This window comes from Pinus tabuliformis, chromosome X (assembly GCF_031772625.1).
Source record: "Pinus tabuliformis cultivar Carrire ecotype Pingquan chromosome X, CPIR1, whole genome shotgun sequence".
NCBI lineage: Eukaryota > Viridiplantae > Streptophyta > Pinopsida > Pinales > Pinaceae > Pinus > Pinus tabuliformis.
This window is the reverse complement of record NC_142308.1, coordinates 917,033,489-917,047,792: the sequence shown is the minus strand read 5'-3', so window position 1 is coordinate 917,047,792 and position 14,304 is coordinate 917,033,489.

Genomic DNA, 14,304 nt, shown 5'->3' with positions numbered 1-14,304 from the left:
AGGATGGAACTTTTCAATTCTAGGTGTAACCAATCAATTATTGAGAGCCTTCTTATTTTAAGGACTGAGATATGTCATCATTAGAAGGAGTTCTATAGTTTCTTGTTATCATTATCTTAGAGCCATCCTTTTGGAGGAAGAACAAAATATTGTCTTGGGAAGACAAGATCAATATCATTGAAGGACAAAACTCTCTTTATCTTAGGTCGTGAAGAATCAACAATTGACACAGGAGGATGGATTGTTATAATAGAGTTTCTAGAATTCCAAGAACACTATGTGATCTCTCTCGTGAATTGATATAATGAGCCTTGTAGGCCCTGTAGTTAAATACCTTGGTAATACTAGTAGTCTTTGTATATGAGTATGACAATTCCAACATTTCATCATTGGTGGTCATTTTTTGGTGAAGTCGTTGATTACTATAACTTATTCATTCTTGGGAGCAGTTTTTGTGAGATTCACATGATATTTTCAATGAAAATGGCAAGAAATAATATAGTATTAGAGTTCTTAAAAACTATGATACACTCCTCTAATCATGACAGAGTCGAAATCAACAAAATGACTTTTGTTGACATTCGAACATGTCTGCAGCATACAGAGGAAGAGGTACAATTTTTGGAGCTTGAATATGAGCTTCAGCAAGAAGAATTACAATAGTGGAGTCATGATTCTGAACAAGTTTCTATTCAGAACCTTGAGACAGACTCTTGTTAGCAACAATAAAATAAAGTTGTGGTTGATTCACATTTAGTTCTTAGTTCAAGAGCAGATTTGCATTCAGATGCAGAAGTTCAGTCTGCAGTTCCCAAGCCCATCATTAGACCTTGGGAAGATCTTGTCCATACCAAGCACAAAATTGGTCTTAGATATGGCAAGCATGTGTCCTCTCATATTCCAGATTACTTAAAGCCCATCTAGTTTCAGAGTGCTGGATTCCTTCATGACAGTTCACCTTCACCTCTTCCAGATTTCACTCCTCTTCCACAACAGTAACAAACCAATGTTAAATGGCAACATTATGACCGAGTTGGCCATATGAAATATCATTGTTTTGATCTTCATCCATGTGAGAACTACCACAAAACCACTCAATTTTCAAATGAATGCTTCGAAACAAATCCTCCTGCAAGAACAAATATTCATCTTGGATGGGTCACTTCTTGGTAATGGGCTTCAACAGCCAAGAAGATATTTAAGTCATATCTTAAAACTTGTTCTAGAGTATTGAACAATATTGCAGTTGAATTTTCTCCATGATCTCACCTTGTATTTGACAATGACGAAGTGATGGTCATCTACAAGCTTCAAAACCACATCAAGTGAGCTTGAGCCACAACTTGCCATACCAAATTCAGAGTTGTAACCAAAGACCAATATACCCCTAAGAATTCCTTCAATTGGTGATGCCTCTTGAAATAATTAGGAATACTTCCTCTAGTAGAAGACTTCAACTTCTTTCCAGTTTTGGAGGAGTTCCAGGAATTGCATTAAGCATTCCACGGTATTTGGTCATCCTTAAACCATCTCAGGTTGAGACCTCCTTTCTCAGGTTGAGGTTATCCCTTTCTATGTGGGGTGAGACCTCCCCTTTCAAGGTTGGAAGTTTCCCTCTTCAAAACATGAGGATCAGTTCCTCTAGCAAAAGAGATGAGCTTCATGCTAGATTTGGAAGATTTTCGAGAGCAACACTAAGCATTCCAGTGTTGGTGGTCATCCTTAAACCAACCCCTTGTACCAAAAATTTCAGAAAGCAAATTCAACCTAGTGGCTTTTTTCCACAGGAAAAAGCGGTAAACTTTTATTTAAAAAATGAAAAGTTACACATTGCATATGCATTGAAGCATTTTCGGAAGTTGCCCATTGGGCTCGTGTGCTTTCGCACACAATGCAACATAGCGAGGCTACCGTGCATTTAGAAAGAATGAGAAAAAATGAAAAAAGAAAGGAGGAAAGGACAGAAAAATTGGTTCAGGGGGTGAGTAGAGGACTCACACCTCAGGTTTTTCTCCCCTTCTTCTTTTCGACCTTGCACCACTCTCCTTGGGTGGGCTCGATCGAAGCTAGGAATAACTGTGTTTCTGCTTTCTGTGGATCTGTATCCTTGTCTGAGTCTGAAGTGTCTGAGGGGTCATGCCGTTTGACCCCTCCCATACTTAGATCCTCGCTTGTCTTCTCTGCCTGATTTGAATGGAGTTGTGAAACCTTGTTGGCTGATATGTTTTCCTTTTGAGTCTTCGTTCCTTGGGTATGCCCAGTATTCTCTGTGGGGGTAACTTCCTCCTCTGCTTCTGATTCATCGTCCTCTGAGTCAGGAGGGGGGAATTGCCACCCTTTCCTCTGCTTCCCTTTCTGCTTCTTTTTACTGTTTGCTTTCTTGGCTTCTAGGCATGTATTTTGCAAGTGTCCTGTCAGCCTACAGTTCCTTGCAGCCAGTTTTGTTGCTTGTATACCAGCCTTATGCTTTCCGGCAGTCCTTTACTTAGATCTACTTCCACACAAATGCGTGCAAAAGTGTAGATCCTCTCATTGGTCCTTTCCAGATCTGTTTTGTTGTATTTCCCTATGTTGTTCCCAATTCCTTCCAAGACTCGTTCACTCCAAAAGTGAAGAGGAAGGTTATATAGGCAGACGTAGACCGACATTTTGGAGACAATCATTTTGTTTGGATCAAAATCTGGAAACCATGGGGTCATAAAAAGACCCAATGTTCCCCAAAACCAAGGCCCTGTACTGATGATTGTATCTCTGACTTCCGTGGATGCAAATCTAACAATGAAAAACCCCTTGGACCATAGATGTATATCACATTCCATGGTCCAATTGGTGAAGATCTAGTGAAATAGATCCATTGGCTTTGGCCAAAAACTGTTAAATCGGCATATTAGGGACTGTGTTCCATATGAATTGACAAAATCTTCAAGTCCTGTAGAATCAAAGTTTAGGGCTGGGGTTTGCCCTAACTGATCTACTATGTATGGCTGAGGTGTATATCCACCTTGATCTGGAGGAGACCCTTGATCTCTGTTACCCTGTAAGATGTTTTTGTAAGAGGAGCCTCCCTTGGCCTGAGGCTGAGCTGCTGTCTTTTTCCCCTTGTCTCCTCTTCAGGAGCTTGGACCCTGGGGTAGAGCACCTCCTCTCAGCCTAAGGTTTAAAACAACGGTTGTTTCTGGGCTAATATCGTAGTTCCTCAGGTTTCTGTTGTCCTGAAGGGACCACCTTCCACTGACCAAATGTTGTATTTGAACAGGGTATCCCATCAATGCCCATATTTGCTGTTTCAGCTGCATAATAGTGCTTTCTGCATGTACCCATACTAGACTGGTTTTCCCCACAGGGGGTTCTATAAAAATCTGAAAATAAATTGATGTTCCCTGTTGCTTGGGTTTTGGCTGTGATCCTGATCCGCCTAACCTGGTATCGCACATATATCCCTTCTGCTGTCGATCTGCCTTTGAGATCAGGTCTGTGTGCTCTGGCTGTGAGTGAGTTTCTGCATCTGACCGTAAATAGGATCATCATTCTCACGGATCTATGGGTATATTTCCTGATCGGAGCTCAATGGCAGATGTTTGAGCCTATGGATGTCAAGAAAAGCAACGATATAGTACAAATCATCGCTTTGATGTGCAAAAAACCGGATTATTTCTTCATACATGTGGCAGGATCTGCTATTTTTCGTCTTGAGGGCTACATGTTTACTAGAGACAGAGTCTTCACAGAGCGTGATCTCGGAGGCATTTACAGTTGTCTTCTCCGCCTGATGCAACATCATTTTCAACAGATCTGGCCAATAGCGCAGATCTTTTCTTCTTGTAAGCCCTGTCTTCTGCAGAAAACAAAAAACCCTGTATAATTCTCGAGCTTAATGTTCGCCCAGGCCCTGTCAACATAAAACCCGGCATTGGAAGGCTCCAGGCGTATGGCCTGCGTATACAAATCGACGGCCTGTTCGAACTCGTCCTCCTTAAAGGCCTCGATAGCCTGCCTCTCAAGATCCTCGCCCATTGATGCACTTTCAAAAATTCGAACCCTCCCAATCATTCAACCAAAGAATTCCTCCAAATTCAACCTAGTGTTGCCATGCATTTTTGCACATTTTTTATGTTAGCTCTCTTCTTGGACTCGTACATACCCCTTCAGATTAATGGCAAGAATGTTGGACACCTAATCCTCTATGGGTTGGTGTTGAATGTGAACAACCACCAGATTCCAAGGGACATTGGAAGGTGAATCCAACAGTCATGTACAATGTACTATAAATGTATATCATGTCAATAATAAATGAAATTCAATGTTATATCATTTATGATCGTTTATATTCCATGTGAGTTTAATAGTTGTGAATCGTGACTAATTTCATCTCATTGATTTTCTCAATATGAAACTATGTGATTATATACTACACCTCACTTTTTTATATTTCACGATTATTAAAATTCACAAGTTTAACACTTATTGAAGTATGTAGATAATCATTCCATACAATTATGCCTTAACATAACCAATACGAAAATGATACGAATGAAAGTAATCTTATAGAATGAATAACCTAACTGGTCTAACAATTATCAAATATTCAAATTTGTTACCATGAAGTGAACTCTAGTATTGTAGAGAACTTTAAAGTATAACAACACACAATTCATAGAAACGTATCACCAAATTTCCTATTTCATTTACTAGAATCGATTGCAACTTTGTCATAGACCGAAATCATTTCACTTGATAGAAATAATATGTACTCACGTATGCATGCAATGTATGAAGAGTTAAGTTAAGTGAAGGAAAGAAAGCTAAGTCTAATATTAGAATTCAAGTGATTCAAAGTTAAAAATGTAATGCATTGTCGAGAAAATGTAAGTGAAGGAATATAAAAATGTCGATTTATGTTAGAAAAGAAAGTTAGATTTTGCATGATTCGATATTTGGAAAGTTTTGTGCTTATATACTCATGGTTGGGTCATTATATTGTGAATTAAGAAGAGAGAATATCAAGAACTTGGTGGATATATATGAGAGAATAATTACTCAATAAAACTTATTTATTCAAGAAGAAGCTTGTGTACTTATTTTTCTTGTGTTTTAATGTTTATCTTTGCATCTAAATAATAGGTGGTATTAGAGCAAGGTTTAGCAAGGTTTCAAATAACCAAATAAGTTAAAAAGGTCATCAACTACTTCCACTAAGAGCCTTGGCTATTGTGAGTAGTCTGCAAATCGAAGTTTGCATCCATTAGTCCATAAGTAGAAACTAGAGCTCATTGAGAGTTTGTAAACCCAACTAATAAAATATTAGGGTGATTAGATTATAGATCAAACACCACATCAAGAGGAAAGAGCCACCACCATTGACCAAAGAAGGAGTCTCAATTGTAAGTTGTAGCCATGAGCCTCCATAATAATCTGCATAGAAGAGCCTAAAAAACTTGCTAGTAGTTATTGGGAGCCACCGTTAAAGTGAAGGTTAAAATGTTTATTTATAAAGATAATAAATTGAATGTGAATTTTATTTATGGAAGGCTGACACAATGAGGAAAGAAGGTCGAAGACAAAATAAAGATGACAACCATGGGTCACAAAGTAAGATTGAAGGAAACCGAGAAATGAAATCGAAAGGAAGAGCCAAAGTATTTTGAAGATCTCATAGAGGTTTTGTACATAGTCGAGGCATATAAAAGACAAGTAGATGAAGTATAAATTTTCGAGGATGAATGGATAAGGATAAATCTAGTAACACTTCCAAAATTTACTAGTAAAAAATATAATTTTTGGGAACTGTCAAAATGAAAAAAAAAATCGATGTAAAGAGTTGATTCAGTATTGGTCTAATAACCCATATGATGAAGTATGTGATAACTTCATATTGGATCTTATAAATCATGCACTGGATGAGAAGTTCTTGTGAAAGGTAGAAAAAGCTACACATTCCTAGGAAGCATGTAAGACCCTGGAAGCAAAATTCGGTAGAAAGTGACATAAAGCAATAAATTATGTTACAATCTATTGAATAATCAATAGAAAGTTAATTGCGGGTCTCTGAGTAAATTAGCAAGACTCTAGGTGGAAAATGAAGCTTAGAGAATCCCACTCAAATGTGGATGATGGTCATAAATGCTATAAAAGTGAAACACATCATGCATACATGCATATGGATGAAGAGGACACATAATATATTGCAAAGTGAGAAGTTGAAGCTTCAACGTGTGAGGTAGAGTAAAAGCATATAGATGCTCAAGATCCCCACTATAACATCGATGGTGAAGAAGATGGAGAATCCCACTATGACGAGGTACATGTGGATGGTGACTGAAAAGTGAGTTGTGAATTGGTGAATCCAACAATAGTCCTTGTTGATGATGGTGAAGCTTCCAATAAAGAAGTGAATAACAAGTGTAATCTAGTTGGTATGATTGTAGTTCATGATGACCTCTTTGCATCAAAGTCTGAGAGATTTAAGTTTGAGAATAAAAAACACAATTTTTAATATGAAGTAATTATTTGTAGAGTATTGAATGTGCATCTCTCATGAATCCAGCAACAAATGATGAATTTGGTGATGTTGAAATTGTTAATGAGCACATGCATGGTCAAATATCTCACCACAAAGTGAATGAAAATTATGTTGATGAAATTTGTGGTCTCCTTTTCGAAATAATGATTGATTGTGGAAATATCAAAAGTGCCATGTTTGATGAAGAATTGAAGGTTGAAGCTACCACTGTAGCATCAAGTTGTAACAACCCTGATAAAAAATTCATGTAAAAGCTAATAAGGGTAAAATAATACCTTGATAATGGGACACATATTCCAAGTTGAATGTTCAGTGAAACTATCCTAGTGGGTGTTCATTTCAATTTATTAATGGTTATGGAAATTAGCAAAGTAAATGGCAAAGACTTTGGAAGGGCGTGAGGCATTTATTGGCATTTTATTTATGAAAATAATGGAAAATAGGAGAGAAGGGAGGTGAAATCTCATAGGTTGCATGTGAGGAGGAAAATGAAGGAAAATAATGGAAAAATGAAGAAATTAGAGTCCTCATTGATAAAAAGGCTTATGAGGATCCATTTGTAGTTTTTCCGCAAACTTTTGCAAGTTCAGTTTTGGAGCTCTCATTATATTCTCTATCTCTCATACTCTTGGGCACTTAGATTTTTCTTGGAGGAGTGTGGCATACTTTGGATTTGGAGAAATAAGGAAAAGGAAAAGTACAAATGTGTAGCAGGACAATAGGTTCAATAGATACAATGGGTTTTTCTTATAGGTACCGAGTTGCATGTATGGTTCTCTTACTAGTTTTGGCATGCTTGGCATATGCATGTGGTTATTTGGTTATGATTTGTCATTGGCATGGAGGATTTATTTGATTGACACTGGTTTTCCCTAGCCTTTCCATTTCCTAGATAGCCATGGTGCTGTGGGTTTTACTTTTGTTTCCATGTTGGTTTTATTGTGCCTTTCGTTGTGGGTTGAGTTATTAGTTCCTAGAATGCTTGGTTGGACAAATGCTCTGGAAGCCCTGTAACATATTGGATTGAGCTACTAGTCTTGGAAGCCTTGGTTGGAAAACATCTCTAGAAACCCTTGTTGGGTTGAGTTACTAGTCCTGGAAGCTCTAGCTGGACAAACACTCTAGAAGCGAGACAGTAGTTGTGGGTTGGGTTACTAGTCCTGGAAGCCATGGTTGGAACAAATTCTCCTGATCCCTTGACAAACTGGGTGGAGACCAATATGGTGATGGTTAGTGATGTCTGACCATGAGGTGGAATCACTAGTTGAGGTTTCAGATGGTTTGGCCTCTATAATGCATCATTTTATTTTGATTGATTTTTTTTATGAGATCCCACATTCATTCTTGGAATATGGCATGAGGGAAACAGGCTAAAATAAATATACGGTTCAGCCTAGTTTATGCTCGAGTGGTTCATGGAAGTCCCATACCTAGTCAGCCTATGCAATCATCGATAATATATATTTATCTCCTTATTATTTTATTGGTAAATATACTTGATTATATGTGGCTTATATGTCTGTTATATCCTTGATATTTATGTTGGTTTTATGCTGGTTATGACTAACTTTTAGGACAGTGATAACATATAGTTCTCATCATGTTTTGGTTAATCACTGAATATACAATGAGTATATGGGTTAATAGATGGAAATGTAGCTATTTTGATGGCGCATCAATGCATCTTAGTGATTCTCATATAAATGTGAAACAGTAATGTTGTGGTCAGTTGTTTTAACCTATAGAATGCATATTTGCGACATGTTTGACAAATTGGTTGGCCTAGCTAGTAGACGTCCAACCAATCCTTGTTCAAGTATTTGCATTTTTATCATTATTTTTAAGTTACTTTTCATTTCTGGAAGTTTCATGGAGTTTTGGCTAGTGGTCTGAGTCCTGGCCCTGAAAAAGTGGCTCAGACTACTTGGAAAAGTACCCAATTGTAGAAATGCCTTTCTATGGGAGTGACAGGAGGTTCTCAGTTGCATGCATGCCCATGTCAATGGAGCAACTGAGGCTTTGATGTTGCAAAATGTCAGTTTGTCTCAGGGGCTAGTCACCTGGATGGGTTGGATGGCTCCGGTCACCTAGATGGGTTGGATGACTCCAGTCACCTGGATGGGTTGGATGTCTCCTGTGAGTTTTTCTAAACATGCAGAAGGTCATATTGGCTATTTCTCATTGCTTCCACTTCCTTAAATGATATATAGGGAGTTGAGTAATATCATAGTAACTCTTCGTCACATGTTTACTCCAGTTGGACGGTTACTTGGGTAGATGTAGGAGGAGGGTCTTACAGAGTGGTATCAGAGCATGGTTCCATTCTCATTGGGTGATGTTTGGTTTCCATTCCACTTGGATGAGTGTGTTTCCTTATGTACATTTTGGTTACATATAGGTGCTTGTGCTTTTGATCTATGTGTTTGTTGTGTATGCATGGCATTGGTCATGATTGTAGTGGTGTTGCCATGTGAAAGTTGATGGTGTCGTTGTTGAATGTATTTGTTGTGAGTGTATGTTGATCATGCATTAGTTATATGTGTCCGTTTTTATATGCTATTATGCATACTTTGACTCGATGATGGTCATTGTGCATGAAGTAGTGGTATGTGGTCAATATAGTCATGCATTGATAACTGGATAATGCCTCAAAATATTCTTATATGTTGATATGGTTATATATATATATATATATATATATATATATATATATATATATATATATATATATATATATATATATATATATATATATATATATCTGTGTGTGTGTGTGTGTGTGTGTGTGTATGTGTGTGTGTGTGTGTGTGTTGTGCTAATCTGGTCGGTCTTGTAGATGAGATATCCTCTCCTAACTATACTAAGGTACGTTGATCTTTTTATTATGTGGTTTAGCTGACATAATATACCTTGCGCGAAGAAGAAATCAAATATGACTAGAAAGATGGTAGACTACAAATATTCTCCCTATAAATAAGATGAGAAGCATGGTGTTGGGCACTCTTCTGACTAAGAAGACACATAAAGTAGTTTGAAGGAGGAAATAAGGGGTTGCAATGTAGATAATGACAAAATCATGGAGGCACAGGAGAAACAAGTAGGATTCAATGCAGTACCGATACATGGACAACTTCAAATCAACTATGGACAGGAGGATATGTTGGGAAGATGTAAAGAAAGTGAGATATATTTATGAGGAGTTGACTTGGAGTGAATTCGAGAGACTATTGAAGAAGAAGTATCTATCGTAGAGGTACTATGATGACAAGGAAAAAGAGTTTTATGAGAAAAAGATGGACTATATGACCGATGAGGAGTACACTAGCAAATATCTAGGGTTCTTGAGATATGTTCCTTACCCCAAGGAGAAGAAGGCCAAGATTCAGAGATTCATCAGTGGGTTGTCGATAGCATTCAAAGACACGATTGAGTTTGATGAGCCTAGATCATTGGATGAGGCCATCTGAAAGCTAAATGATTGTAATCGAAGTGTAGATCTGAGACTAAACCGTATAGGAAAGGTAATGCAAGGAATAAAGGGAAATGTGATAATAAGTGAGCAAGGGCTCAGGACATAGGTAGAAAAGAGAATGCATCACCACAAAAGAAGTTCAGTGCATCATACAAAGGGGAGGAATTTTAGTTTGAGGTGTAGAACAAAGGTAAAGGTTGGAAGCCTATACAGTGTTGGATTTGTGCAAAATATCATCGCTTCATATTTTTTCCACAACATCATGGTGGTAAACTACAAATCTATAGTGCTAAGGAAGCATGCATTTGAGTTCAATGGTATCTCTACATTAGCAAATTTGAATATATTCTGGGTGAGTTTGTATAACATGATTTTGGATATGGATTGGTTGTATCTCCATAAGACAAAGTGGCCTGCTATGATAAAGCCATTGAGTGCTTGGATGACAATGGAGAGCAAAGCGTCTTGCAGGGTAAGAAACAAGTAAGATTAGTTTGAATGGTGACAACTATGAAGGCGAAGCATAGTCACAAGAATGGGTGTGTGTTATTTGAAGTGCATATTTATAGTGACAAAGGTAAGGAAGTTGAGGATGTGGATGTCTTAAGTATGTACCCAGTTTTACAACAATTTTATGATGTATTTCCCACAGACATTTCAGAGTTTCTGCCTGACTAGGAAGTGGATTTTTCTATTGAGTTGGTACTGGGGGTAACACCAACATTAAAAGCACCATATAGGATGAGCACTCCGGAGTTGGTAGAGCTAAAGTTGCAGTTGAAGGAAATGTCGTACAAGGGAAACAATAGGCCAAGTGTATCACCATGGGGCACACCAATATTATTTTTGAAGAAGAAGGATGGTACTCTAAGGTTGTGCATTTACTACAGGAAATTAAACAAGGTGACTATTAAGAATATGTATTTGTTGTTGATGATTGATGATTTTTTCGATCAATTGAAGGGAGCAACAATATTATTGAAAATTGATCTAAGATGAGAATATCATCTGAGAATAGGCTATTGAATAGTAACATTTATCCTAAGGGTTGTAGAACTAGGGTTCATAGATCGACTTGTATTTTATGGTTTCAAACCCTTCTTGTCTCCTTCAAGGGTGTTTCTTGAGGTCTCCAAAAACACTTCCTTTTGCTAACCTAATGGATTTTTTTCTTTCACACATGCATGGAAATTTAATTTTCAAATGATATTGTAATAGATTCATAAGATAATATTATTGGTATTGACTGCACCTTATTTGGAGACACCATTTTTATTGTAGGGTTGGTACCTTTCTATTGGATGTGGTTGGTGATGTGAATACTACTCAACTTCTAGTTCAGATTTAGATTAAATCTAACAAGCCTATGGATTCTTGTTTATAAAGGGAGACCCCTCTCAGCTATGCTCATTGGATTCTCTTTCTGTTCATGCTATTTTTTGTTCTCAAATTTCCTTCTCTAAGCAGTTAAGACTATTTGCTTCGTTTATTTTACATGGCCTGGTGAAAGAGGAATAATGGAGATTGTCTCGACATATTTTCCATTTTTAATAAAAAGAGTCCAATTCTATAGAAAATCCTATAGCTAAAATTTACTATCATTTTCACCCTCCAGATAAATCCACATAAGAACCAATGTGGTTTTTCATCACCATCACCCTTCATAAAGTTCTTGAATCTACTATAACCATATCGTTGGTTAGATTGTTCACCAATATAAAACCTTATGGACATGTTTGAATAATTAGGCCTACTCCCCCAGTTGAAGTAAAATTCAAACATAACATATGCCACTTTTACTTGTATTCCCACCTTCATTTGATTTTCACTACTATTCAATAAAACCTACTAAGAAGTGGTGCTTTTAATTGAAAAGTAGAATAAAAAGTTGGGATTACCTCTAGTGTTTTAAAATTCATAGGGTGGTTGGTTTGGATTGGATTGAATTTTCTTAGCCTCTATCATGTCTACTACTTGAACTTCCTCTAGATCAAACAATTAAAACACATTACTAAGTGTTTCTTCCTCTTCTTTCTTTGTGATGATATCTATCTCCATAGGCTAATCAATTCCTTACAAACTAAGGCTTCCTTTTAGACAATCGTGATCCATCTAACTGAACATTCTCACCTCCTTGTGCCATCACTTATTTTTTCTCTTCCAAATTTCTAGACATATTCTCCCCACCTATTCTTCTCTCCAATATCTTTCCAATTATTAAATCCCCCTATTTGAACAAATGTTTTGTATTCTATTGACACCTTTGAAACATTTTGAACTCTTTTACTTGTGCCTCTATGTTTCCATCCTCACTAATACTCATTTTCATTACCATAGTATTGTGATAAATCCCCTTCATTCTATTCATCCACCACTTCTTAATTATTTCATTTTGATTAAGATCCTATTTTTCCCTCTTTAATTGATGTGCTTTCTCCATGGAACCTTATTCCCTTAGTTATTCAATATTAGTCGATCCATTCTAGGTCACCTCCAAGCATTGGTGCTTACACTTTCATGGTTGGAGAACTAAAAGATACATAATCCTCTTCCACCACAAAATTATTTATCCATGTCACGATGTTCTTAACCAACCTTTTCTGATCTCATTTATTCAACTACTCCTCTTCTCTTGATTTTAAAGAACTAGTTCAACTCTACTACAATCTCAATATTCTAACTCTATATGTAATTAACCCAAATATCTTTTGCTCCTGAGACTTTTTGATCAAATTACTACAATAAAACCAAATTATGGGGATTCCATTATATCTCTATTCTTATGTTCCAATCCTCTGCCATGGGTGACAAATCAAGATGATGAAGTTCCATGTCCTCTAGGGTATCTAGCTTAGCTACGTTTTCCACTTATGTTATGATTGCTTCATTAGGCAAGGGATTTTCCTTATTTTCCATATTATATATGAGACATAGGGTACAACTATATTTTACATATTAATAAATGTTACGCCAATGCTAACTTATGTACCCTCCAAAACACTAATTTTTATATTATATTGATTGTTGATCTTTGTCGTGATATACCTCTAAAATGTCTGCCCTTCTAAATTTGAAATTCACTTATTTCTCCCTTCATCAATCTTGTTAATGTCGATTTGATGTCAATTTTATATTGGTTAACTTATTTGTAATGGGCATATAATGAAAACACTACTAAAAAAATACCTTTAGGGGCATTTAAGCTTGCGAAGATCCCCATTATTTTTATTGTTAGTGTAGCCCCTATTGTTATTGTTGCGCCCATGTATCCCTCATAGTGTTATTGTTGTGCCCCATATATTCCCACTATTGTTATTGTTCTGCCCTTACATTATTATTGTTATGTAAGATCTCATTATATTGTGACCCCTTAGACTCCTATATATACCAATGAGGTATTATCATTTGTATCATCCAAGAATGATTCATTTATGTAATGTAAAAGAGGTTTCCCCCTCAAAAAGGATAATTTTTAAGTCCTTGATCTATCTTTTCTTCGGCTTTGTGAGAAAGTTGCATAACATAATTAAGCTTTGTTCATGTTATTGAAATTTACTAGGTCTCTTGATATTTATTTGTGTTTACATTGACATCTGTACACTTGTGTTAAACAAATGGTTTCCTAGAGACAATTTTAAATGATAATATATATTGTATTATTGATTTCTTATTATTTGTTGCATATTTCTTATATTGTAATGTTATATATAGATATTAGATTTTTTGTTGTATTGTTGTTGTATTATTATTGTTTTTTTATTTTATTTATTGTTATTGTTATGCTATATTTCTTATATGAGCTATGTTAAGTTTTTTCATATTTCTTGCTATGTCTTAAATATTGTTCTATATATCTTACATTACATTATGTTTTTTCTTATATTTATTATTGTTATTATTATGTTATGTTAGAATACATTATGTTATTTATTATATTGTTATGTTATGTTTTATTGTTATATTATTTTTGTATTGTTATTTTGTGTTATATTGTTATGTTTTATAATGAACTATTAGAAAATTATAGCATTGCCATTAGAACTATGACTTAGTTATAAAATTGGCTAATGTAGTTAAGGAATCATATTTATAATCTAACTCTTTTTTACCATTCAATCTTTATTCTAACTAATTCAGGCATCATTAATAGTAATGTTACCATTAATGAAGTTTGTTGGACTAGTAGAGTTATGTTCCATAGGATCAATGCATTTAAATGTTGATTGATTAATGACTCTATGCCGAAATACAAAACATGAATACTTACTATTTTATAGTTGTCTTGTCATTGTCAATTTTATTGAATATGTCC